At 47.4% G+C, this 24,282-nt stretch overlaps 1 protein-coding gene across 2 annotated transcripts in view; it reads left to right on the forward strand.

Annotated features, from left to right (window-relative positions):
- The first annotated feature begins 824 nt into the window (after positions 1-824).
- The window catches only part of GRIN2B (glutamate ionotropic receptor NMDA type subunit 2B), a 216,325-nt gene continuing 192,867 nt past the window's right edge, over positions 825-24,282 (forward strand). The window contains exons 1-2 of one of the 2 annotated variants that reach the window (XM_040555144.1): positions 825-962; positions 19,593-20,026. The gene's annotated coding sequence lies outside the window, so the exon portion shown is untranslated. Of the gene's footprint in view, positions 963-19,370; positions 20,027-24,282 lie in introns of those variants that run through there. The other variant, XM_040555172.1, reaches the window with a different exon arrangement.

A 24,282-nucleotide genomic window follows, 5' to 3' on the forward strand; every position in this document is an offset into this window, starting at 1 on the left:
CTGGGGCTGTGCCTGCACTGGTGACACCACGGTACTGCTGTCACCCTTGGCTCACCTTTCCTTGCAAAGCGGTCTGCCCCTTCTGTTCCCTGACAGCTTGATGGAAAATAAAGGTCTTGGGAGATTCTTGGGTCTTGACTCAGAAATCTCCCCAAAATACTGTAACTTCCTTTCGTTCATCAAAAGTACTTTTCTAGGCAGTATTGGAAGGAGCGGTGATGTTTCTTGGGCTTTCCTTTTGCTGGGCTGTCCAACCTTATGCAATGTAAGTATGTTCATATATCAGGTTAGCTATGAAGTGGTCAGGCAGTTGGACATGATGCTCTTTACAGGTCCCTTCCAACTGAACTATTCTGTATCAGAACGTTGCTATAAGGAAGATACTGCTTAGCTTCTTTTTGGAAACCAAAAACTTAATATAGCTATGAGCCTCTTATTATTTTTTTTTCTGGTAATATTGATGCTTTTGCTAATTCTTGATTTCTTTTCTTTTATGCTAGTGAGCGGAAAACTTTCTGCAGCGGCCTGAGATTCCACCTTGGACCATGTTTCTCCAACAACTCAATGGTGCAAGGCTTCTCACTCACCTTAGGACAGTGAGTACAAGGGAGCACAAGAGGTGGGGCTCAGGACACTGTGATGGTAGATGTTTCCAGAAGAAATATGTATGTGAGAGTGCAGGATTAATAGCCAAGGAAAATGGAATTTAAAACTCTTTTCAGATTTTTCTTTCTTTACTTTAGAGTTGAAACTATGCAGTGACTTGTGGTATCCATGGTGATCTTCAGTCACATTGTTAGACATGGCCATCAGTTAGGGTAGCATGGCAACTCTTCTCATTGGTACATAATGGAAGGCATGGTCCGTCCAGCCTTCATGTACCTCTAGAAGGCTGGTGTGAAAGCTAACCACCAGCTCTGGAGTGGTTGGCCTGGCTCAGAAGGTATTGGAGAGGATGCAGGGTATGTAACTCTCCATTATAACTCTCCACTTCTGCTTCTGTTATCCAAGTACTACGGGTTTTTCAAATTCATGCTCTGAAGTCTTCCTAGAGTGCAAGGCTGAAGGCTCAATTTGGAGTCAGGTTAAATTAGCACTGTAATTGCTTGAGTTCTCAGAATCCTGAGAGGAGAAACCAATTTTCTATATGTAACTTTCTGGCTTTGTAATGACTGCGCATTGCACAGAACAGGAGCTTGTTACATGTATTTGAAGCAGCCATGGAAGAACTGGAAGGGATTTCCACCAGAGTCAAAGAATGGGCTGCATTATGATCTTGCCTTAAGATCTTGCTCTTGGGAAGAGCAGGGATAAAGCAGCTGGACTGTGGCTAGAATAGGGTGGTGGTACAACCAGAGAGCAGGTTCATTGAGGAAGAGAAAGGCGGTTCACTGACAGCATTATGCAGTGGAGACACTTAGGTGTGTTGCACTGAATGGTCTTTTCTTTTCCATGTGTGGTTCTCCTAATGGGGTCCATGGGGCTCCCATATATTGACTATAGCTTCTAAAATGTTCTAGATCTTGAGTACTGCCAATTGTGTACATGAGGACAGGATCTGTTCCCTGCCATGAAAAGAGACTTTAATCTGGCTCTCCCATGAGGTCCAGCACTGTGATGTATTTGCATTTTACATCAATAAAACAGTCTCTCTCTTCACTCTCTTACTTATGTGCATAGCTTGCTATTTGAAAATAGTTGATATTTTTAATGTTTCAATAGCTTTTTATTAAAAGAAAATGGAAATGGAAACCACACTTCTTAAATGAATTCTATCGCTATGGCAGTTCCAGCGATTCAGATCTGTGTCAGTGCTAGTTTATTGCAGTCTATTTTCTACTCAGTGAGCATCTGCTTAACAGTTCAGTGCAGATACAGACAGATAGGAACATTCTAGCACACACCTAACTCCACCCTGGGGCATGAGAGAAGTTACTTAGGTCACTAATTCATTTTTCTACCACAAATACTTTGGTCAAGCATAACATTTTGTCAACCAAACAGGTTAAAAAGATCTTGGAATAACAGAAAATGAAGATTGTGTTCTCCTTCCTCTCGTTATTTTTCTGTAAGGTTTTTTTTTTTCTTCTTGTAGCAGCAGTATTTAGAAAAAGTAGTATGAATTTTATATTAATCTTTGTATGCTTTACCCTCTACTACATATATAGGTACTGTGTTGTAACAACCTAACTGCTATGACCTATTATAACAAACTGCAGAGCAATTGGCCCTGAAACCACCTCCTTCTATGCCTTTCCCTTTTTTTTCTTCCCATTTACTACAGGATTATAATTATTATTTTTTAACGATTACTCACTCTCAAAGTAGGAAACAGATCTTAATATCAAGTGGAAAAGAAGTGCAAGATTGAGAGAAGTGCTTTTGTCTGGTTTTATGGAATTGTTTAAAAAGTGCCACTTTGGCTAAGCAGAGCATGGAAACAGATATAATTATCCATGCTATCTATACTGGAAAGAGTGCTGCGAGGGAGGAGGAGGAGGAAGGCTTCCTGCTCCAGCAAAGGCAGGGCTGTTTCCCACAGCAGAAGAGCTGTCCGTGCTGCTGAGCGGCGCCCAGTCAGCCATAGACAATGCATGGAACAAAATGAGGGCAAGGTGCTTTAAACAATAAAGCACAAAATAGGTGTCTAACAACTCCTGTGTCTTTTTTTTTTTTCCTTTAAGCTCCTTAAAAAGGAAGCTGTTTTTGAAATGTTCCTCTTATGCCCTACCTTATATGGGTGCATGGGTGCTACCAGCTGAAAGCCATGCTCCTTTTGGCATGCATAAGCACAACTAGACTCACCTTTAAGGGTGTTTGTGGAACTGGAGCCTGTGTACATAGTAGGTAAACAAGGATGTGTCCAAAAATGTTGTTTTGCCAAATAGGGTGTTCAGACTTTACAGTTGGGAAAACATACAGCGGATTATACCATTATCTCTAACATTTATTTCAGATACGATTTCAAAGTCCTCCTCAGGTTTCCTATTGCTGTGTTATGCTCTCCATTCAGTGAAAGGAGTTGGCCATTCTCTCCCAGGAGAGACCACTGCAGCAACACAGCTTTGTACTTGCCAGTAGCAGGTCTGGCTACTGGAACTGCATGAAGAGGCAGGGGAATATCACGTGGGTGACTTTGGGCCTGTTCTTGACAGCACCAAGGGCAGCCAAGCCAAGGTTTTCTGCTGTACCTTGTTTTTTTTTTTTTTTTTCCTCCCCTCTCTAAGCCTTATCTTTAGTCTGTAATTTTTGCTCCCAATCTTTCCTACAGCAGTAGGAAACAGAAGGAAGTGCATTCAGGTTTCAGAGCTCCCCGTTCTCCTACATGAGTCAGCTATGTCTCTGTCTGTCAGACAAGAAAGGTACCTGTGCCACTGTCCCAGTGCTGGTGCAGTCCTGACCTTGAATGGTCCTACCAGGTCACCCTCTGGCTTCTGGGGAAGCATTGACTTAGCACTGCTTATGCCACTGGCTTCTCTCCTCCTTTAGGCACATGAGTCTTGAGCTGGCTCCCTCCTGCTTCTCAGCCAAAGGAGGTAAATCTGGCTGCAAGAGCCATGAGGCTAGAAATTCCTCGGAAGGTGGAAAGCAATGGTGATAAAGGCATGGGGTCTCATGGCAGAGCAGAAGCCCTCACGACACCTGTTTTGGGCACAGGGATCCCTCTGGAAGCCAGTGGATGGTTCTCCAAGGTTTGCTGCAAGAAACTTTCAGGAGAGAAACCTCATTTCACATACTAAGCCCTTAAAAGCACTCACCCCATGCTGACTTGTACTGGGGGCTGGTGTAGGCGGGAGGCTCCCATGGGAGGTATGTGGAAATTTGGCATCTGAGCATCTGTGGCTGAGACTTCTGCTCCCTTATAGCATGGAAAGTCTTTGGGCTCCTTGTGTCCCTGTGACCTTGGTTTGGCACAGAGTGAATACAAAGCAAGGAGCAGCTTAGTGCTCAGAAGTGTAGCTAGCTAACTACAGCTGTCTTAGATCACCCTTATGCAAGATCTACAGATTGCAAGGCAGAAATGGGGGTGTGGGGAGAGGATTTAGTCAGCTGATGAGCCTGGCTTCTCTGTCTCTTTTAAGAAAGCGGATTTATTGGTATTAAACATGTCTCTCTTAATGTGGGTGATTTAAAATGGAAATTGCCTTTGAAAGGGGATTTCCTTTTAACTAGCTGGGAAGGAAAAATAGGATAATACCATCATCCCTATACAGCACCCATAGATGAGATGCTGGAACAGCATTCTCTGGTTAACTGCTGTTTCTCCAGAAACTATAGCTTCTCTGTACGAGTGGAATCGTAACCTCGCCCAAACTCCTTTTTGAGGAATGGTTGTATAGATGCTTTAAAAAAGCTAATTTTATGGAAAAAGCAGCTATCTTACTGGGTTCTTTGTTCAAGGTAAGAATTCACTAAATATGAATTCTGAGGGCAGGATCAGGATTGTACACAGCTCTTCCATGCCTCATATTTGAGGCTAGATAAAGACACAGATACTAGAAGACTGGACTAATGATTCACATTTGTTATCCTGTAGTTAACGCCAATCAGAACTTGGATTAGTGAATGATATTAGTAACAAAAAGAAAGTCTTGTCTATACCCAAACTTGCACTAATTTAATCCTGGTTGGCACAGATAGCAATTTAATTAAGTCTGTGCACTTTATGTAGAAGAAATTATTTACTTTATCTGAACCCTCTATTTAAAACAAATCTATACAAAGGGATGTCCACGCAGCTGTTGAAGGTGGATATATGTAGGCAGGGCCTGAGCAGACCAAATCCAAGATTCATATCAGCAGGGTCCTATGCTTGGGCCGATTAATGGCAGGTCACAGCTGCATTAGCATCATAAGTCACAAGCTGGAATTTTAATGTCAGTGTACTATGACATGGTACAGCATGGATATGCCCTGTCAAGCCTGTTGCTCAGTTCTGGAAACTTTTTGAGATCCATTTTTTTGGAACTCAAGTTCCTGAGTTAGGACATGAGGCAACATGTAATGAAAATAAAAAATCTTCCTTAATTAGGATGAAACATCTTTGCTTTCGTTACTCATATCTGGGAGCAAACTGGTCTCTTTGCATCCCCATTTCCTCCTTACCCTCCCTGGCTGTGTAGATGCCTCTCATTGTGCATACTAGGGAAGTCTTTGGTTTCCCATTGGAGCCTAGGACTTGTGTGAGATGACAGACTAAAATGTAAATAACTTCAAGAGAAGACCCTGCCATGGCCCTCTGGAAAAGCATTTAAAAGGTGCTCACAGAGCTGTCTGTGTTTGTACAGTCAACTTAGAGCAAACTGTTGTGGTGATCCCAGCCCCTAACAGTGATACACTTGGTAAAAACAGTGTCCAAAGTGTTTGTGAGTAATTAATGCTGGTCCAAGAAGGTATTGTGACTGCCTCAGGAAGAGGCAAAGGGAAGAAAGAGCTGGGCCAGAGTGGCTGCAGCAAATAATCATTTGTGGATCTCTCTGCTATCTCTGTCTCCTGCAGTCGTGGTTTATATCCACTGGTGAGCTTGTTCCAGAAGTTCGAACCACCCTGCACAGCATGATCATGCCCTTGCATTTGCTCAGGGTCTGCAAGGACAGTGTGTGCTTCTGTAGGCAGATGAAAACATTGTACTTCATCTTAAAAGGTTGGGGTAAGGCTAAAGAAGTTGCCCTGTATAACGCAACAGCCCTGTTGGGGAAGGAAAACATGAGACGGGTAGTGAGCACCTTGATCATTTGTCTCGGGCTGATGTGGAGGAGCTGACCCCTGGTGTACAGGATGATTATGGGAATGGCAGAGAGACAGAGCTTGGCCGAGATCAGTGCCGAGCCTCTTCCTTGGGTCTCAGCCCCGGCTACGGAGACGCAGGCAGGGAGTCTGCAGCAGCTGTTGGGATGCAAAGAGGCCAGGGAGTGAATTGGGTGGAGGTAGGGGTGGGTACACAAGTGTCCTGTAAGGCCTGCTTTGCGGATATGGCTGCTACACTAAAATGCTCCCATCTGTATGTTGGATGTGTGCTTATACAGCCCAGGGTAGTCAGCATGCCGCTGGGAGATGGGACAGCTCCATGATGTCCTGACTGACATTGTCACTGAGGCTGGGGAGAGAGAGGCGATGAGGGCACAGAAGATTGACAATCCATGCAAGTCAGGGAGGTGCTTGGTACACATGTGAAGGCCATTCCTACTTGAACTTCCTTGCCCTCTATGCATGCATGCACTGTCCATGAGTACGTGTTGATTAATTGTGTGCGTATGGCCTGCTTGGCCATCGCAGGAGTGCCTGTGTTGGTGCTTTTGGATACTGAGGGCAGAGAAGAGGGTGGACCTGTGCAGATACTAGCTGTGTGCGGGTGAAAGAGCCTCTGAGAGACAAAATAGTGTCAGGTGTGCCAGCTTTCAAGGTGGTCTGTGGTGGGTTGCTGTGGTCTGCCATGGCTGGCTAGTTGGAGGATCCATGTTGCCTGGCTGCCCTACTGTGGCTGTTCAGCTGGCAGTGTCAGAGGAGGGGGCACTTCAGGGGACACCACCACTGGGAGGGGAAGGGGGATCAAGGGGAATATGGTGTGCATGGTAAGCACAGTGATCCATGCTGGCTGTGCTTTGCTCAGAGCTGTGTGATGGAGATACCCAGTCTAGTCATGGCCATGTGTGTAATCCCTCATGGGTTTCAGAGGGGTAGGGAGCTGGCAAGCATTGTGTACAGGGATGTGGGCCAAGCAGGGAAAGGGAGGCTGCAGCCCATCTCGATATCGACCTGGGCTTTGGAGAGGTATGGGACATGAGAATGTGGATACCCTGGGGCATGATTCGAAGGTGTGCCTCCCCATGACCTTGTGGTGGAATGCTGGTAAACATGGGGGAGGTTAGTCTGTCCTGAAGTAATCAGACAGGTTTCCTAGAAAGGCTGTGCAGTCTCCACCCTTGGATATTTTCAAGACCCAACTAGCTAAAGCCCTGAGTAACTTGATCTGATCTCACAGCTGACCCTGTTTCAAGCAGGAGATTGGACTGGAGCCTCCTGAGTCTCCCCCCAACCTGACATCTATGACCCTTGACCTTGTGCACAGGGAGGAGCAGTTGCTATTCCTTTGTGGCTTTACTGCCACTTCACTGTAACACCTGCACAGAGCCAAGCACTTCCACATGGACAAAGTTTCCAGACTTATGTTTCCAACCCTCATGGCCATCAAGAGAAATTTGAAAACAAAAATGTTGCAGATGCAGTGACAGTCAGATACGTACTTAATAATGAAGCCAGTTGCTTCTATTCATCCCCGTGAAGGAAGGCAGAGATTACACTCCTTTCATTGCAGCACATCAAGAGACCAAGCAGTTCTGACCTCTGTTGGACTTCAAAAGTAAGAACATAATTTTAAGGAGCTTGTCCTTTCTGATGTAAACTCTGAAATTGGTCTTTTGAGTGGTAACTCCAGGGGACACTTATCATCTCTATGTATGCTAGACGCTTGCAATCTTAGATTGTAAGGCTTACCACTATTACCTGAGGTAGTGTGATTACTTATTTCAATTCTGTTCAGCTGAGCTACAGCTCCTGGTAGTACACAAGAGTAATGCAGATCCTGGTGATGGTTTGAAAGGGGATGGGGCTGTCACCTGCCTTGTATTGTTCTTCTGTGTCCTAGGAAATTAGCCAGTCATCAGCAGTCTTGCCAGCCTGTTTCCACTAAGCAAAGAAACTGTCTGTACAGTTAGTGTATCTTTTGTGTGAACCTATTTATTTACAGTGTACCTAAGGACTTCTTTCCCTGGGTACTGTAGAAGCAGATGATGATAGCCAGTTTCCTTGCTCACAATTTCCCTGGCAGCCTTACTAGTCAGCCTGAAGCCAGAAGATACCTAACTCTGCTCCATGTCAATGTCATGTTCAAGTGCACTGATGTCTATCAGAAAAGCTGTCCTTTCAGAGCACCAGTTTGCAAAGTGGTATTATCACGTGTACTCAACACCAACCTGCCTCCAGATCAAGGAAACAAGAATGGCCCACTTGGGTTTAATGCTTTGTGCCAAATACCACCATTTCAGACTGAGATCCCTGCAGTCACTTATGTGATTCTGTGGAGATGTGTTTGGAATGATGATAATTGAAATCAAATTTTTTTCTGGCAGTTATCATCCCTTATGCTTTCCTTAGCATGTCCTGAGAGGAGAAATGCTTGTTTTGCGTTTTTGGGGGGATAAAGGTTGAAGGAGACAGTGGAAATTACCTAAGGAACACAGAGCTTGTACTCCTCTGCTATCTTTGCATTGCCTATATGCATGCACCAAGGCCTCATATAATCCTCATTACGCTTTTTGTCAGGGATCCTGTGTGTGTGCATTGCTGGCTTTTCTTCTGGATCAGGAGCAAGTCCTTTTCCAGTCAGATCTATTCTCAACTCTGGAAAGAGAAGAAAAGCAGTTGTTGCCACAAGCCACAAGGTGCTGCTGATATTGTTAAGATTTTTACCTGACTGGGTTGTGGTTGATCCTTGTCTCTCTGCTGCAAAGCATCATTTCTAGGAGATGGAGACCAGCATTCCATGGGACCATGCTCTTCACCTCTGGGATGGACAAAAGTGGGTACAGGGGGATTTGTATACATATGAAGACCTTCATTTGGCATGCTGTGTTGCGAGCTTGCATACATTTCAGACTACTGGCAATACAGCCTTTAAGGGCAAGTGTGCAGAAAACAGAAAACTGTTTCAGTCAATGGCTGGCAAACCAGTGTGAGGCAAGGAATTTCATCACTGAGGTCGTCATAGTAGTAGTCAGTGCCACGGTGCATACCTCTTATCCCTTCACGCTGTGCCCCCATGGCACTGCATACCTTGTAGCTTTCCAGAAACTAGCAGTTTCACCCAAAATATTTTCTGCAGCTGCTGGAGCTGTGGTTCTACAAATTGTCAACCTGAGCTGATGAGTCACCAAATGAATAAATAGGGGCCCTATACCATTATAATGTAGGAGTCCCTACATTAAGTGGATAGCAGTGTAGGATTAGGAGGCTTGATCAACTCTGTGGACATTTATTTTGGCAATGCTGGATGTATCTATGCCTACATCTTCAGAAGTTGTTTTTGTCATCAGAGCCTGATCAGGCTTTTTTTTTTTTAACCTGTTGACAGAAACTTTTATGGCACTACTAGCAACCTCTATTCCAAATAATGCAACACATCTTAATTCTTTTATCCCTTTCTGATCATACTGGCTGTGATATGATCACGCTAAACCTTTGGCTCCTGATGAATTATCATAATTTACATATTCAGTCAGCAGTAACAGCATTCTGAGGTTTGCTGATGTACCTGTAGCTTGTTGTGGTAAACACAACATAGCAAGTTCAACCAGGAGCCATTCCATGAACACTGGATTCACTGGAGTCTGATCTGCCTTTGCTCAGCCCAATGGAGCCACCAGCACTGGATGGCTCCTGGCAGGAAAAGGGCCATCTTGATGTAATATATCTCTATGGCGGAAAGGAATATGATAACGTAATTGACAGTTGGAACATAATTGACAATACATGAATTTGTCAAATACCGCTTCCTCACACTGTTCTCATTATCCTCTCCCAGAATATCTCTTCCTATTTCGACATTCCCTGAGATGCCACCAGGGAACAATATAGCTGAGAATACAGACCTCCTCTAATGGTGCTGAAGAGAAAAGTATGTGGGAAAATTGGCGTTAGTGACAGTGTCTTTTCCTGTGCTTTTCCTTCATTAGGTTGTGGGTTGTTCCTTGTGAAATAGAGGGTATGCCTCTACTGAGACGGTGTCCTCTGCAGAGAGCGTGCTCCAATTCAATAGAGCTGTTAACTGGCAAATGCAAGAAGATGGGTGTCTGTGGAAGTTGTCATATTAGAGACACAGATCAGTTCAAAAGGAAAAAAAAAAAAAAGTACCATTCGATCAGGTAGTATGAAAACACATGGCCATCCTTGACCTAAAATAAGGACATGACCAGCAAGGACACAACAGCCTGCAGGCTTACTCTTTGTCAGCACGAAAAAACTGGATAGCGTGGCAAGCTCACAGTACTGACTCCTGACCGACATAGGGGCTGGAGCAGAGATGCCCAACTGCTCTTTTGCCAGGGGAACAAGCCACAGCTCCACAGGAGCTTTATGCATGTGTTTCTAAAGGGCACAACAAAGGACAAATGGCCTTGTCAAAAAACTAAGCAATGCAACAGCATAAATACAGGTGAATGGCATAAAAAGAACATGGGATATAACCAATTTAATATGGAATATAACCCCTTCTCAGCCAAACCTATCTACAAGGGCCAACAACAAATTTTTCACTGAGACACTTTGTGCTGTACTTTGAAATAAACGTTGCCTTGTGCTAATGCCCAGCCTCTGTCCTTGGGCTGGGAAAGTCGCCAGAGTGTGGTGAAAGCTTTGGGCAGACCTTTCCTAAAGATGATGAGGGAAGGGTTACGAAACAGTTTGTGCTTTTCTGAATTCAGTACTTGGTAAAGGATGAAGAAAAGGTGCACCCTGTGTATGTGACAGGTTCATACATTCTGTTTTCCTACTACTGGGCCACAAAAAGCACACAACAAGCAGTTGGGTCCTGGCAGTAATGCCAAGGAGAAAGCAAACTTGCAGGCTTGCTGGAAGACAAAGGCTGCTCAGATGAAGCCAGGCCTTGCTCTGTTGAAGACCTAATTGTTTTGAAGGTGGAAGAGAGCTTATATTTGAGTAAGGCCTGGTGGGCTCAGGTTTACAGCTGCTGCATGGCATAGAGCACCCAGAGCATGAGACAGTCTGCGGGTAGTGTATGCAATCAAAATGCTGAGGCTTGAGTTTGAGTCAGACCTAACATGAGAGCAAAAATGGGCTGCTGGGTTTCAAAGCAGTTGAGGTTAATGTCCTCCATTTCAACTTGATGGCAGATTAAAAGAGGCAGCTGAGGTGTACCAGAGGTATTTTGCTTATTGCCTCTTCCTAGATGTCTAAGTAAGGGTATGTTTGAGTAAAGGAGAGAAGAAGGTGGCAGTTTTCTTTAGGATATAGAGCAATCTGACAGAAATCTTAATGCTTCTTACTGCTAGAGGGCTGAACTATTGAGTCAGCTGGCTCACTGAGAAAAAGCTCAGGCAAGGGAAATCTATCTCCATCTGCATAAAGTAATTTTCTAAGGGTGGGTGTCTTATTTTTTTCCTGAAAGGTGTGATGGTGGTGGGACAGCACGATAACCTCAGTTGCTGGGGGTAGATACTCTCTGCCTGCTCTGTGAATATTCTGGTTTAGCACATACTTTTTATTTAATGAGACTACAAAATGAGTGGTTACAGGAGCGGGTGACCCTGATCCTGCTGGCGCAATGCTGACCATGGACACTGCTTTTCGGAGCTACTTTCTAGCTCATTAACATTTCTACTCTGTTTGCCCCTGGGCAAGGAGCTATCTCAGGGACCACAGCTGCATGCTAACTGAGATCATGTTTCACTTTAAAATGTGTCTACAGAAAACATTTGTCTTAAATTAGATGGTCAATACAAATGTACAATAAATGCTGGAATGAGCACCTAATCCAAACCCCATGGGAACATCCCCAGCTCATAGGCTTTTGGCTTGCTGGTGAAATCACTCTTTTGTTTTGAAGAATGCTTTCAGACCCATATATTTATGTTAGAAAAGCAATCTGCTTCTCTAACGCCAAGCAGATACTGGTTCAGAATCTTTGTCAGTACGAATAATACTTTGCTTCACTACCATTTCTCCCCCACTCCTGCTCAGCAAGTTATTTGCAATGCCATCTGCTTCACCTGAAGGAGGAATGAGAAGAACAGAGAGACTCAGTGCTGTTATCGACCCCGAACATTTCTGGAAAAGGCCAGGTCTGTTAGGAGGTTGTGAACGACAGTGCTTGTCAGAATGGCTGTACCAGCAGGGAGCCCGGCTGGTGACTATAACCGGTGCCTCCGCTTTGCCACATTTCCATTAAAGTGAGGCCCCTCACTTGCCTATAGCAAAAGCAATGTTGCTGTCTTTGGGTACAGTGAGAAGGGAGTCAAATCTGCACCTCACAACCCAAGGCCACTGCAAAACAGAGCCATGCCCTCTGTGCCTGCTCACCTGCTGGACTCCTGTGTTTAGCTGCCCATGTCTTGGTGAACTTCGCATAAACTGAGAAATTCCTTGCAGAGGTGGAGAATGTGCAGCCCTGGCTGCTTCCAGCTGCGTTCTTAGCACCCAGTGATCCCTATGTATGCATGTGTGTATTAAATGGTAGCAGAAGGGCTGGTACAGCTTGTGGGTGAAGGAGGACATGGAAGGTGGATGAAATTTCATTTTGGCTTTGTGTACATCACTTTCCTGTGTTAAAGAGTGTAAGGAAGCCCCGCACAGAAGATACGAACCATGTGTTTGGGGAAAAAATAGGTATGCTTTGGTGGCAGTATTTTTAGGGTCATAAGGTATTTAAACAAAAAATACATTCCTTGGGAGAAAATCGAATATTTGTGTATACTGCTACTGCCAGCTTTTGCCTCAGTGGTGACACATGCATATTTTTCTGAGGGAAGAATTTATTTTTTACCCACTGTAACTTAGTGTTCTGAGTGAGTTTATAATAGCACTGATTAACTGTTAGCATTTAGTCTGAGTGAAATATCAGCTCTGATGTCTATACTCCTCTTTGCTCCAGACACTTCTATCTGTCTTGGAGCTATTTCACTTTATTTGTTCCTTCTTCAGGAGGTGGTTCATGCTGTAGCGATGTGCCATTGAACAAACATTACGGATTTGACATGTATATAGGCTGCATAAGTGAAGTTGAGGCATTCTGGGTAGCTTGAAGAAATCTGTGGAATAGCAAGTGAAAAGCTGGATATGTCCCACTGCTTCATCTAGATGCCATTTGAATGGAATAGGGCTTGCCTGGTGTGTAACTAGTGTGTAGGCCTTCTGTGTAAGAAAAATAAAAGGGCTTATTTATGGTAGCACCAATATTGTAGTACTTTGACCCTACTATAACATACAGAGCAAAGAAGTGGCATGTTATTAACTATTCTATTATCCACAACAAAGCAAGATAAAAGGTGAAAAGCAGGGAGTTTAAGTGACTGTATCATATTGCCCTACATTTTGTAGTGGGCGGTTTCTCTGTTAATAATGGGAGCCGGGAAGCTAAGTTTCTTGGAATGCAATGAGCTGAGTTTTTGCCTTTATGTGAATATTGTGTTAAAGACAAGACTGGCTAGGTAGAGCTGTGGTATCCGATCCCTCAGGGTGTGTGCAGCAGCTCTCAGTAGCATGAGCAGTAAACTAGATAATTGGTGTGTTGATTCTCATCCAATAATTTATTTCCTGGGAGCAACTTCAAAGCTTAATCCTAGAATTAAATCCCCTATTCCTCCTTGGGATTTTAATTTAGTTTTGAATGCTCTGATGGATCCTGTGCTAGAACATTGAAGACAGCTTTCAGACATAAGGGTGATTTTGCTGGCTGCTGTACACCCTGTAAGGAGAATAGGTGAATGCAGACACTTTCTTGAAGAGACTCTTTTTTCGCTTTTCATCATGATAAGCTGGCAAAAGCTACACCTTATCTCTTACTGAAAGCGGTTTTCCAGTTTCCTTTAAACCATGAAGGCAATCTACCTAATCCATTTTGCAGCTCCTCCAGTAAAGAGAAGAAAGGGTGTCATCGCTTAAATCTGGAGAGAACCAATAAGGTTTTCATCAAGCAGAGAGATGATTTTAAACAAGAAAACAGATAATCTGTTTGTCTCGTTAGGGTTGGAACAGGACGGAGATGACTGCCTGGAGGGCTATGGTTTCCCATTCATTGAAGCGTATCAGGAAGCCGTGCCTTGTTAAGACTAACGAGGTGGGACAAAATCTCCAGCCACTGGAATGATCTTTGCACCCTAGAGGTGGAGGAGAAGGGCTTCTTTCTCAGACCTGTGTGAGGCAGTGCTTCGACCTTTCCTACATGCACATTATGTGTAGGATGTCATGCCAAAAGGGACGACATACATGACTAATGTTTGTACAGTGCTTTGGTGATGTACAATACAGCATCTGATGATAATTACTAGTTATTATGTGTGGCGGCTGTCAACAGAGAGGTTCTTTGGTCTGTTTGTGCTATGGGTAGTAGAGCCATACACCATCTTAAAAAAGTGACAATGCCAGTTTGAAATCTTGTCTGTGCTTCTGGAGTTTAAAAATAACTCATTTCCATTTGAAAGAAAGAACTGCACAGTTTCTTAGTTTAATATGTATGCATTTCACATATAAATGACCATCCAGAAAAAAACAATTTCAGTGAGCCTGACATTCCATACTCAAAAGAATAAAACAAGTCTATAAAGACACAGGGAAAGCTGTTTCTCTTTTAATCTACTTCACCCATTTTTTGATTCTGTGTGACAAAAAAACAGTCCGCTAGTTGTTTAGGATTTCTGGGGACAGACTGGCCATGGTGGAGACAGCAGGGGATGCTGCAATTATTGCAATGTAAAATGATGGGAGCTCATTTAAGTGTACTAGTGTGACAGCTGAGAGAACATGTGTATCACTTCAAAGCAAATGCAACAGTGCTCACTATTCTTTTCTGCAAGGCTGCTGGCAGGCTGAGTGTCCTCTGAGGTAGCAAATGAGACAAGCGGTCTTGTGTCCAGGTGTCTTTGAAGGAGAACAACCAGAACCCCCACCATTGGCTCCTGGTTCAATCCTTCTCTAGCGTCTCTTGGTTCTGAGCCATGTGCAATAGCGAAGATGAAAGGTTTCATGACAAAACCCAGCCCAGTCCTTCATCCAGGTGATCATGACACTGTCAGGTTTGTTTTTCTAGTTGCTTTATTTGCTTTCCCTTTAATTCTCTGATAAATCTTGTTCATGCAGTATGACATGGCATCCTTGTTTGTGGGCCTGTGTGGTCATTGTTATGGTGATCTTCCAAAGATGTTATAGGCTTAGAACCTGAACACTAGGATTGCCACAGTGTCTCTTCTGCTCTGAGAGTGGGAAGGTCTGGGATACAAGCATGGATTTATTTTGCCATTTAATAATCAGATTGACTGGATGGAGCAGGGCACAGAGCACCATATAAAAGCAGCTGGAGATCTGGTTACTGTGCTCTGCTATATGCAAACACCCAAAGGAATGTTATTACGAACCCTTTTTTTTTTTTTTTTTTTATATGGTGTGAATTCTCCAGAGCAATCCATCCATTTCACTGATCATAAGGCCTTGCTCTGCATGGACATGCCTTTTTCTTACACTGATGCAACTGGGTCGGTGCTTGTGCAGATGACCCATGAATTGCCCATCTTTTCCCTTTTCTGACCATAGTGGGCAGATAGAGGCCACTTGTAGTGCACTGATTTTATGAAGTCAGGGGTATTTACAGAGGATTAAACACAGCACAGGTACTTTCCTGTCAGTGGTGGCAGATGCTGTCCTGTAGGCCCAATGGCTCTGCTGCTGTGCATCCTCCCCAACACCACCTCTGCCACATCCAGCCCTGGTTGCTTTTGATATAAGAACTTTCATCCACATTCATTTATCTTAGGCAGGACAAGAATAATATGGCCCTTAATTTATAGTAAACATGGACACATTTAAAACAAATCCCTCAATTTCTCTTACAAATAACATTTAAGTGTTTTTGAATTGAAGAGATGTTTGAAAAACCAATTTCCCGTCGGAGTTGCTATTTGTTTCATTTTATGCTGTTCATTCATCTTAGCTGATTGAAGAAAAAATAAGTCAGTCACAGCTAGTGAGAGTAAACCCTGTCATAGTACTATGTTGCTGGAGATTTTGTAGCAAGTTTTATGTGCCTCCTATCTCCACACCCATTATTTATAATAAATATTACATCTTAATGTGAAAGTAATTTGGGGTTTAGATGCTGTGCAGAATCTCTAGAAGAAGATATGCTGAAGCAATCAGAAGTGTTGTGTGCCCAGTTTCAAACTTGCAGGTGAACCTGATTTCTTTGGCAGGGGCAATTGACCACCTTTCAAATCAGACACTCAGACCCCTGAGCCCTATAGGGAACTTGGACCTTATGATTTTTATGTATATGCATAATATGTTTGTATAATGTTTCTATATACATCCACTAAGTGGAAAGGCAATTAGTCTTATCCTTAAAAGCAAGCAATAATGCAGGCTGCCATGTAGCATGCAACTGTGGAGCTGTGGTGTTGCAGAAAGAAAACTCACATTTGATTAATTCCTTCATCTTAAGGTCACAGAGAATGATAATCTTAAATATTGCTGACTTGCTGAAAATAATTGCAGCTGTTCTCTTTTGATTGATGGGCCCCTTTTCAGAAATAGTTCCTAAGATACTTCTTAACCCTCCATTTTGTGTTTCTATGTAATGTGCTAGCTGAAAACCGTTCTCTCTCATTTCTGTCAAGCTCCTGCTCTTGTTTCAACTAGAAGAATGCAGGAGGACCTGCACAGTTCCAGCGTATCCCTTCTTGCCATAGAGAAAGGAAAAACATCCTTCGGCCAAATTCTGTCTGCTATTCTTGTATCACTAATATCAGTGAAAGGAACAGGAAAGTCAAATGACTAATCTCTTCAGCTATTAGCAACTTCTGTATGCAAGTATCACTCTACATTTCTTTCCTCCAACTGTTCTGAGATAATTTCAGATTACTTCAGGCTTTGGCTAATATGTCTTCCATTTTTACTGAAATTAGAATGAAAAAGATCATAGTCACTTTTTTTAAGCATGCCTAAAAATGTTAGGAAAATCTTTCTAACAGAACAGACCTCACCAGCACCCTCAGAAAGATCCTGGCTGTCAAAATTAAAATCTTGGTATATGCTTTTGGCAAGGAGATTAAGCACACATTGGCATTGCTTGTGGTCACTGTAGTTACATGGAAAAACACCATTGTACACCCAGTGTACATGGACACAGCAAGCTCCATGTTGCATATCAGTATGTGCATGTGATGCCATGGCCACATTGCCATCCATAACCTTTTCTGCAAACCAGCAAACCCTGTTTGACCCACGAGGTACAAAGTGGCAGGACCCTGGGGTTGAGAGACGATGTGGTGCTTTCAAGTGGCCTTTCTCCCTCAGGAACCTTGACTGTGCTAGTGTGGACCTTTGTCTTATCCATCTATTGCCATGCTGATACATACCTGCAACAAAGAGCCAGAATTGAGTTAGAGAGTGATTGACTGCTTGTTGGAGCACAGCTCTTCAGCAAGTGGGATCCAGCCCTCCTTGCCCATCTTTTGAGGGGTACCTTCGTCACTGCTCCTGGACACAGAGCTTGCTTAGATAGGTAGAGGTCACTTTGTTTTCCTGGAAGGGTGCTTTTGGTGAGGGGGATGCAAAGGCTAGACAATGCCGCCCAGATGGGCACTGGGGCAGAGCACATGGTGTTGGACTTGGGGTCTGCTTTACTGCAGGATGAGCATAGCTGGTGGGGCAGGATGGGGAGGGCTTTCCCCACTGCTCTTGTCTCTAGGGGTTTACCAAGATCTGTCTGAGCCCATCCAGACCTCCTACCAAGACCCAACCTGGGGCAGGGTGAGCCTTTGTGACCCTAGGATGACTCTGTGTCCTGAAGGATGCGCTTGGCACGTCCTCTTGGAGGGGCTCTGCATCGGTATCTCCGCTGGCTTGCCCCAATTGGGACAGACTTCCCCCAGGGCCGTGTTGCAGGGCTGTGTGGGGCAAGTGGGCGCGCTCTGCCCTGTCGGGCGCTCAGAGCTAACCCCAGGTGTGGAAAGGACAAGGACAGAGCTGTGGCCACAGAGCCCTGCTGCGGATGGCACTGCAGGGGCGAGGCTGCAGCACCCCAGGGAGCACGGGCGCAGACACCCGCGGGTGGGCAGGGCAGCGCAGGCAGGGAGGTGTGCGCAAACGCACTTTGCTTTCTGTTCAGGCTGATTTCACGTTCCTTAGCTTCCAGGGGGCTCTGAGAATAGCAATTAAAGCACCGGGCTTAATTGCGGAGCATCCAATTTGGATATTAGCGTTATCTCCGCTCTCACTCCTTTCTTTCCATTCACATCCAATCCTGCTGCCTGCCTGCTGGCTGGGCGCCTGTTCCTTTCTTCTTATTATTACTATTTTACGGTTATTGTTAATATTTTTTTTCCCAAGCACCCCTTTAATCGCTCGCTTCCAACCACGGGTGCCCCCAGCTCTCCACGCCGCCTCCCCTGGGGCCGGACCCGCGGAGCCCCGGGCGCTGCCCCCCGGCGGCGGCGGCTGCGGTCTCGGCCCCGGCCCGGAGCCCGGGCACCGGCACCCCCATCGCCCCCGCCAGGAGCTTGAGACCCGCGGCGGGAAGGGGTTCATCTCCCATTCCCTCTCCCTCCTCCTCCTCCTCTTCCACCGTTTTCCCTTCGCTCGCTCGCAGAGTCCCTCCCTCCCCCCCCCCCCCGCCGTGATTTTTCCCCCTTCCCACCGTTATCCGCGCGGATATTTTATTATTATTAATCATTAAGCCGCTTTATTAGTTCGCCTAGTTCGCCTTCCTGTGCTTTCTCCACCTCCGGGTGCTTTTACATTGCAGAGGATTTTTTTTTTTTTTTAATTCCGTATATTTTTAGGGTGATGCTCTGAACACTTCCCCCTCCCCGCCCCGTATCTCCTACCCTGGCAGTAGCAGAGAAGAGAGTGAAGAAGTTGAGCATGTCTGAGGTGGAGCAGCCTTGCAGGGAGAGAGAGAGGGGGGCAGTAGCTGCTCAGAGCAGCCCGGGTGCTTGAAGCAGGATTTGCGGGTATGTATGTATGTGGGTCTGGGTTTTGTGACAGCTCCAAGTGTGAATTGTTCTCCGGGCGAGATGGGAGGGGAAAGGGGGAGAAAAAAAAGAATACCTGCGAGTTCATTAAATAAATGCCTGCATAGCTAGAAGCCCTGTCACCAGTGGGGCGTGGGGGGTGACCCCCAGCCACCAACCCACCCCTAAAAAAAAAAAACAAAAAAACCCAAACCCAACCCAAACCGCAGGGAGCCAATGGATGCGTTGCGGGGGGCGATGCGTGTGCGGGGCCGCGTAGTGCAAAGCGGCCACGTTGCAGGTGAAGTCCCCCCCCTCTCCTCTTCCCCCCCCCCCCCCCCCTTTACCCACCCCCCTCGTGTCCGTGCGTGTGCGCGCCCGGCTGCGCGGAGCGCGCCCCACGCTGCCCATTGAAGCCGGAGCGCGGCGGGCAGCGGTGCCGGCAGCACTGCAGAGGGGTGGGCACGGCCCACGCCAGCCCTCCGGGGGCTGGGCCCGGGGGTGGGCGAAGTGCTGGGCGTGCGTGGGGAGGGGGCGGTGGGCAAGGCGCCGGGGGGGGGGGGCGGGGGGAGCTCGTTTAGCTCGCCGCGATTCACATCGCGCCCGCTTCCCCGTCTCGTATGCATGCCTAGCCCAGGAATGGTGTAGTCAGCTCGTATCTGAATTATTTATAGACCCGTGCCAGCTGTTTTTTTTTTTTTTTTTTTCTTTTTCCTTCCTTGATTCCGCTTGTGTGCACTGTTGGGAAATGCGTTTTGCTTCCCTTTCTTCTCAATGTATTAATGTCTTTGTTGGGGAGCGGTTTTTATCCCCTTCAGACCCCTCTAATACAAAATTGATGCTTATTTTTCCCTTCAGGAAGGGGACGCTTTGAGGATAATCATGCTTCACAGAAGAACAGCACCGACCTCCAGTTGCTTTAAACACAACCTTCTCCACTAGGGCTCCAGGAAAAAAAAAAAGAATAATTACAAGAATAATCATTAAAAAGGTGAAAGGAATGCTTGCTCTGGAACCTGCATTTGACGATCCTCACCACTCGCACTGAATACCCTCTGAAGTGATTCTCTCCTGCTTTTGAATTTGCACCGCTTCGAGACGATTGCCACAAAGAATTCTCTATTTTTTTTTACGGCCAAATAGGATTTTTTTTTAAACTCATTCCCCCACATTTGTCCCCCGACCCTTATTCTTCTTATGTGGATATGCAAGCAAGAAGAGGAGACTGGACATTCCCAACATGCTCTCTCCCTTGATCTGTCCGTCTAGAGGTTCTGCTTCTACAAACCAAGGTAGGGAAATTCCTGTTTCTGTGTTTCTAGTGGCAGCTCGTTTTCTGTACACAGGTTTGCCCGGGGAGGACCACTCACGGTAGAACAAAAGATTTAGGTTTGCTGCTCTTAGCAGCAGATACAGCGAAAGAAAAGGAAGAAACATTCACCAGACATGTTGATTCCCTCTAGGCTCATCAAATAGGACGGGAAGAGAAGGCGAGAGGGATGCTTTGAGTTGCATATCGTGTTGGTGCATCGGGAGAAAGTCCCTTGTGATTTTTTTTGGGGGGGTGTGCAGGTGGGGTGAGGAAGACATGGGAGAAGGAACACGGATTTGGAAAAGGGTGAAAATGCCGATAATTCCTGTCCATCCATCCGCAAATTTTCTCTTTCTCTTCAGTGGTTCAGCGGCTCCTTGTCATGCTTTGATGAGAAAATAGAGCTCATTAGGAATACCAGTTCATGAAAACCGGGTTGTCGCGTGGAGGGTGGTGCATTATTTCAAACCCACGCTGGCCTCTCGATCACGAGCGGCCTAATGTGGGGGCCGGGGACCTGGGGGGCCGGGGCCGCCCCTGGCACCGCGGCAGGAGCCAGCCCAGCGCCGGGACGAGCGCGCCTGCTTGCGTGGAGGTGAAGGGCTATTTTAAGTCCAAGCACGTCAAGAGACTTAATCTCAGCCTACGAGGTGCCGTATTCAGGCAACTTCACAGGTTTTAATTTATCCCTGGCTGCGGGGGCTGGCAGTGGGGCATCGTGGCCCCTCTCTGCTACACCCCCTGCATCCCCATGCTGGGAGCCCCTTCCCCAGCCCGCTCTGGAGGGATGCAAAATGGCTATCGTGCTGTCGGTACGCGAGAGACACCGGTGTATCCCAACCGTAGCGTGCCATGTGAGTCTTTCCGTAAGATGGTGGCAAGACAAAGGGAGCGGAGCGCTGTGGGGTGCGGGAGCGTGTGGCTGCCGTGCCTCGCCATGAGCGCTGGGCGCAAGGTGTTGAACGTGTTGGGGCTGTTTTAAGTGCCCCCACTGCACGCCCCCACGCTGGGAGAGCAGTGGGGGGGATGGGGGCGAGCTGTCCTCCCCCCCTTCCCTTATCCCCACCATCAGCTCCAGTGTGGGCTCCCCGCAACCCACCTTCCCCTACACCAGACCGGAGGCCTTCAGTGGGCAAGAGAGGCCCCCAGCAGCAGCAGCAGGAGGAGGAGGAGGGAGAGGGGCTGCATCCCGCAGCCCCCTGCAGCCCTGCCAGGCGAGCTGGGGGCTGGGGCAGCAGCGGGGCCCCCAAGGCACCCGGAGCATCCTGCGGTGGGAGTGCGCCGCTGCCCGCCCCCTCGCTCGCCTTGGTCCTGCCAGTGTCTCATTTTCCCTTTTCTGAGGGGTTTCACTGGGCTATTGTTAAAAACCAGGAGCCATTCCCTGTCGAGGGGCTGAGAGCCACCTACCCTGCCATATTCTGACTGTGCTTCTATAAATATCGAAGGCTTCCCAGGGTTTATCCGCGCCTGGATCCTCCCTGCCAGAGAGCTCCCTCCCTCCCTCTCCCTCCGCAAGTGGGAGTAGAAAGTTTACCTGTGTGGAGCGAGGAGGGCGTGCGGGAGCCTTTTTCCCATTTTTGGGAGGAATTTCTCAGGCCCCGCAGCTCGTGGCTGCTGCCGGATCTCCCTGGAGACTCCAGCACTGTCCAGGGTGGGGGGTGCTGCCCCCTCCCTCAGGTCTCATTTCCCCATGAGAGCCTCCAAAAGCACAACCCTTGGTGTGTGTGTATGGGGGTGCATCCCCACCCCTCAAATGACCAGGGCGAAAGGAGAGGAGGGGAGGTGCTGGGGGAGCCCAGCTCAGCCCCCGCCCCAGGTTTTGCAGGGAGGTTGGAGGGCAGGGGAAGGATGCTGGGTCGGGCTGTGCGATGCCAGCCCTGCCTGCAAGTACCAAGCTGGGTGAGCCCTGCATTCCCCTGTGGCACTTCCCAGAGGTGACCTGGGACAGGTTTGGGCAGAGGTAGGGAGGGTGGCTGGGGAGGGGTCTTACAGCTCTGATGCTCATGAGGGCAGGCAGCACGGGCTGCATCCTCACCCCCTTTTACCTCCCAGTCTTTCGTGCTGCCACCTTCGCCTGGGATTTTTCCTCACTTTCCGGGTAAGCTCCAGCATGGGCAAAAGGAGGAGCCCTCCAATACTGCCCCCCACCGTCAAGCACAGCCACCCCCAGGTGGGTGCAAGCAGTGCAGGGGTGGCGGCTGGTCCCCCCTCCGTGGGCAGGCAGGGAGGCCTGGGTACACAGCACCCCTGGCTCAGGGGACCCCATGCTGCCCCATCGCCCAAGCCCGAGGGAAGCAGAACAGGGGCTCACCACCCTGGGGTGTCCGGTGACCCAGCATGCCCCAGCTGCAGCTCTGGAGAGCACAGCAGCCATGCGTGGGTGCAAGGTGCTCTGTAAGAGGGGAGCTGTGGGTATGGGCGACTTCCAAGCGCTTGCCTACGCCGCCCCCAAAGCAGCAGCAGCTCGTGCTGCCTCCACATCTCCCGCTTCTCTCTAGTCCCATGCCACACCAGCCTGTCTCCCAGCGCTGGGTGGGGGTCTCAGAGGGTTGGGGTAGGGTGAAATTGGACAACAGCCTGCGAGGTGAGACCCACTTCAGCTTTCCCTTGGCTCTGCCTTGGCAGGCAGAGGTAGGTCTCAGCAGGGAAAAGGAAAGAAGCACGGTCACAGCCACTGCTCCTCTTCCTGGGGACCCTGGCCCGGTGACGCACACCTGCCGCACCCGCCCAGCACTGCCTGCTCCGGTCCTGGTGCCTCTTGTGGTCCCTTTGTCAGCGAGCAAACCCCAGCCATCCTGGCCTGGGCAGGGTTCTCGGGATACCTGCATCGGTGGCTGGGTTTTTATATCTGTGCACATAAGAGCATGAAGGAGATGGAAATGCAGAGCAGGGGTGAAAATCCTAACCCCTCATCCTCATCTAATCATTGAGGCTTTGATTTGTTTCATCTTCATTTTGGATTATCAACGGCCCCCCTATAAAACCCCTATCAACCTACAAACCGGCATTCTACCTCCAAAACCTTGCCTATAGGGGGAAGAGATGGCGACATTCGCTTCTGTTTTTCGCCTTCTGCTGGAGCTCAGCTGGGGCTGTTTCTTGTGCTTGGTTTGGAAGAGCGCAGGTGGACACCGGCTCCAGCACCGGAGCCATTCTGCGCTAGTGCACAGAGATGTGCTTGGGTTTGGTTCCCACACCGGACTCTCGTTGCCTGGGCTGGCACCAGGATTCGGTGCTTTAGCGCTCGGTGTCTCTGCAGTAGCATGTGGGAGGTCTGGGTTTGATTCCCAGCGCTGTTTTCTCATTCCCCCAAGCTGGCAGAGGATGGGTGAGCTGTACAGACAGCGCTGCTTGCCTCTGCAATGGGCTCCATTCCCCGCTCCTGTCTTTTACTCCTTAAGATGCGCAAAAGCTGCCTGTGAGATGGTCCAGTCCGAGGACTGGTCTCTAGAGCTTTAATCTGCTTGGCCTTTAGGGATGCCACAGCTCCACTCTGCCTGCACTCTGCTTCTCAGCATGGCTCAGTGGCAGGGTGGGCAGCAGGGAGAGAGTTGTCTTGCATCTGGAGAACATGTGAAGGGTTTTTTTTTTTCCCCTTCTTTGTGTAAGCCTCAATTTATCATGAAGAGATGGATCAGTTTATCGGTGAGATGCACTAGGTGGTCATTTTGAGAGAGATGGTTCCACGTACCCTGACTGCCTAATCTACAGTGGGATGCTGGTAGTATCCACTCAACCTGACATCTGGGCTCCTGGCCTGCCTGACTCTTCTGTGATTAGCCTTCTCTGAGATACGTTTGTACTTGACAGAAAAGCAGGGAGTGATTGGGAGAAACATGGCTGATGTTATCTGCTCTTGTCCTGCTCCATCCTTCACCCACCCGTCCACAAGAATTCTTTCAACCACCATGAATGCAACTTATTCATTTAGTTGCTTTGCTACAGTCTAGCTACTGCCCTGGATGCCTTCCTGCATAAAATGAAATGGCAGCGTGAAGATCACAGCGCTGAAATATGTGGAAAGGGAACCAGAGGAAAATAAGAGATTAAAAGCCAAGCATGGCTCTCCTGCTACCATTGCCTCCTCTCTTCCTCTGAGCCTTGTGTTCCTGCTTCAGCTAAGTGCATTGTAATGGGAACTAAAAAGACCATTTCTCCAGCCATGAAGAGGGCCACAGTGCCCCTCTGTCTTGTCTGCCTTGCTTCTCTGTTCATCCGAAGACAGGAGAGTAGGTT

This window comes from Cygnus olor, chromosome 1, assembly GCF_009769625.2.
Source record: "Cygnus olor isolate bCygOlo1 chromosome 1, bCygOlo1.pri.v2, whole genome shotgun sequence".
Lineage (NCBI taxonomy): Eukaryota > Metazoa > Chordata > Aves > Anseriformes > Anatidae > Cygnus > Cygnus olor.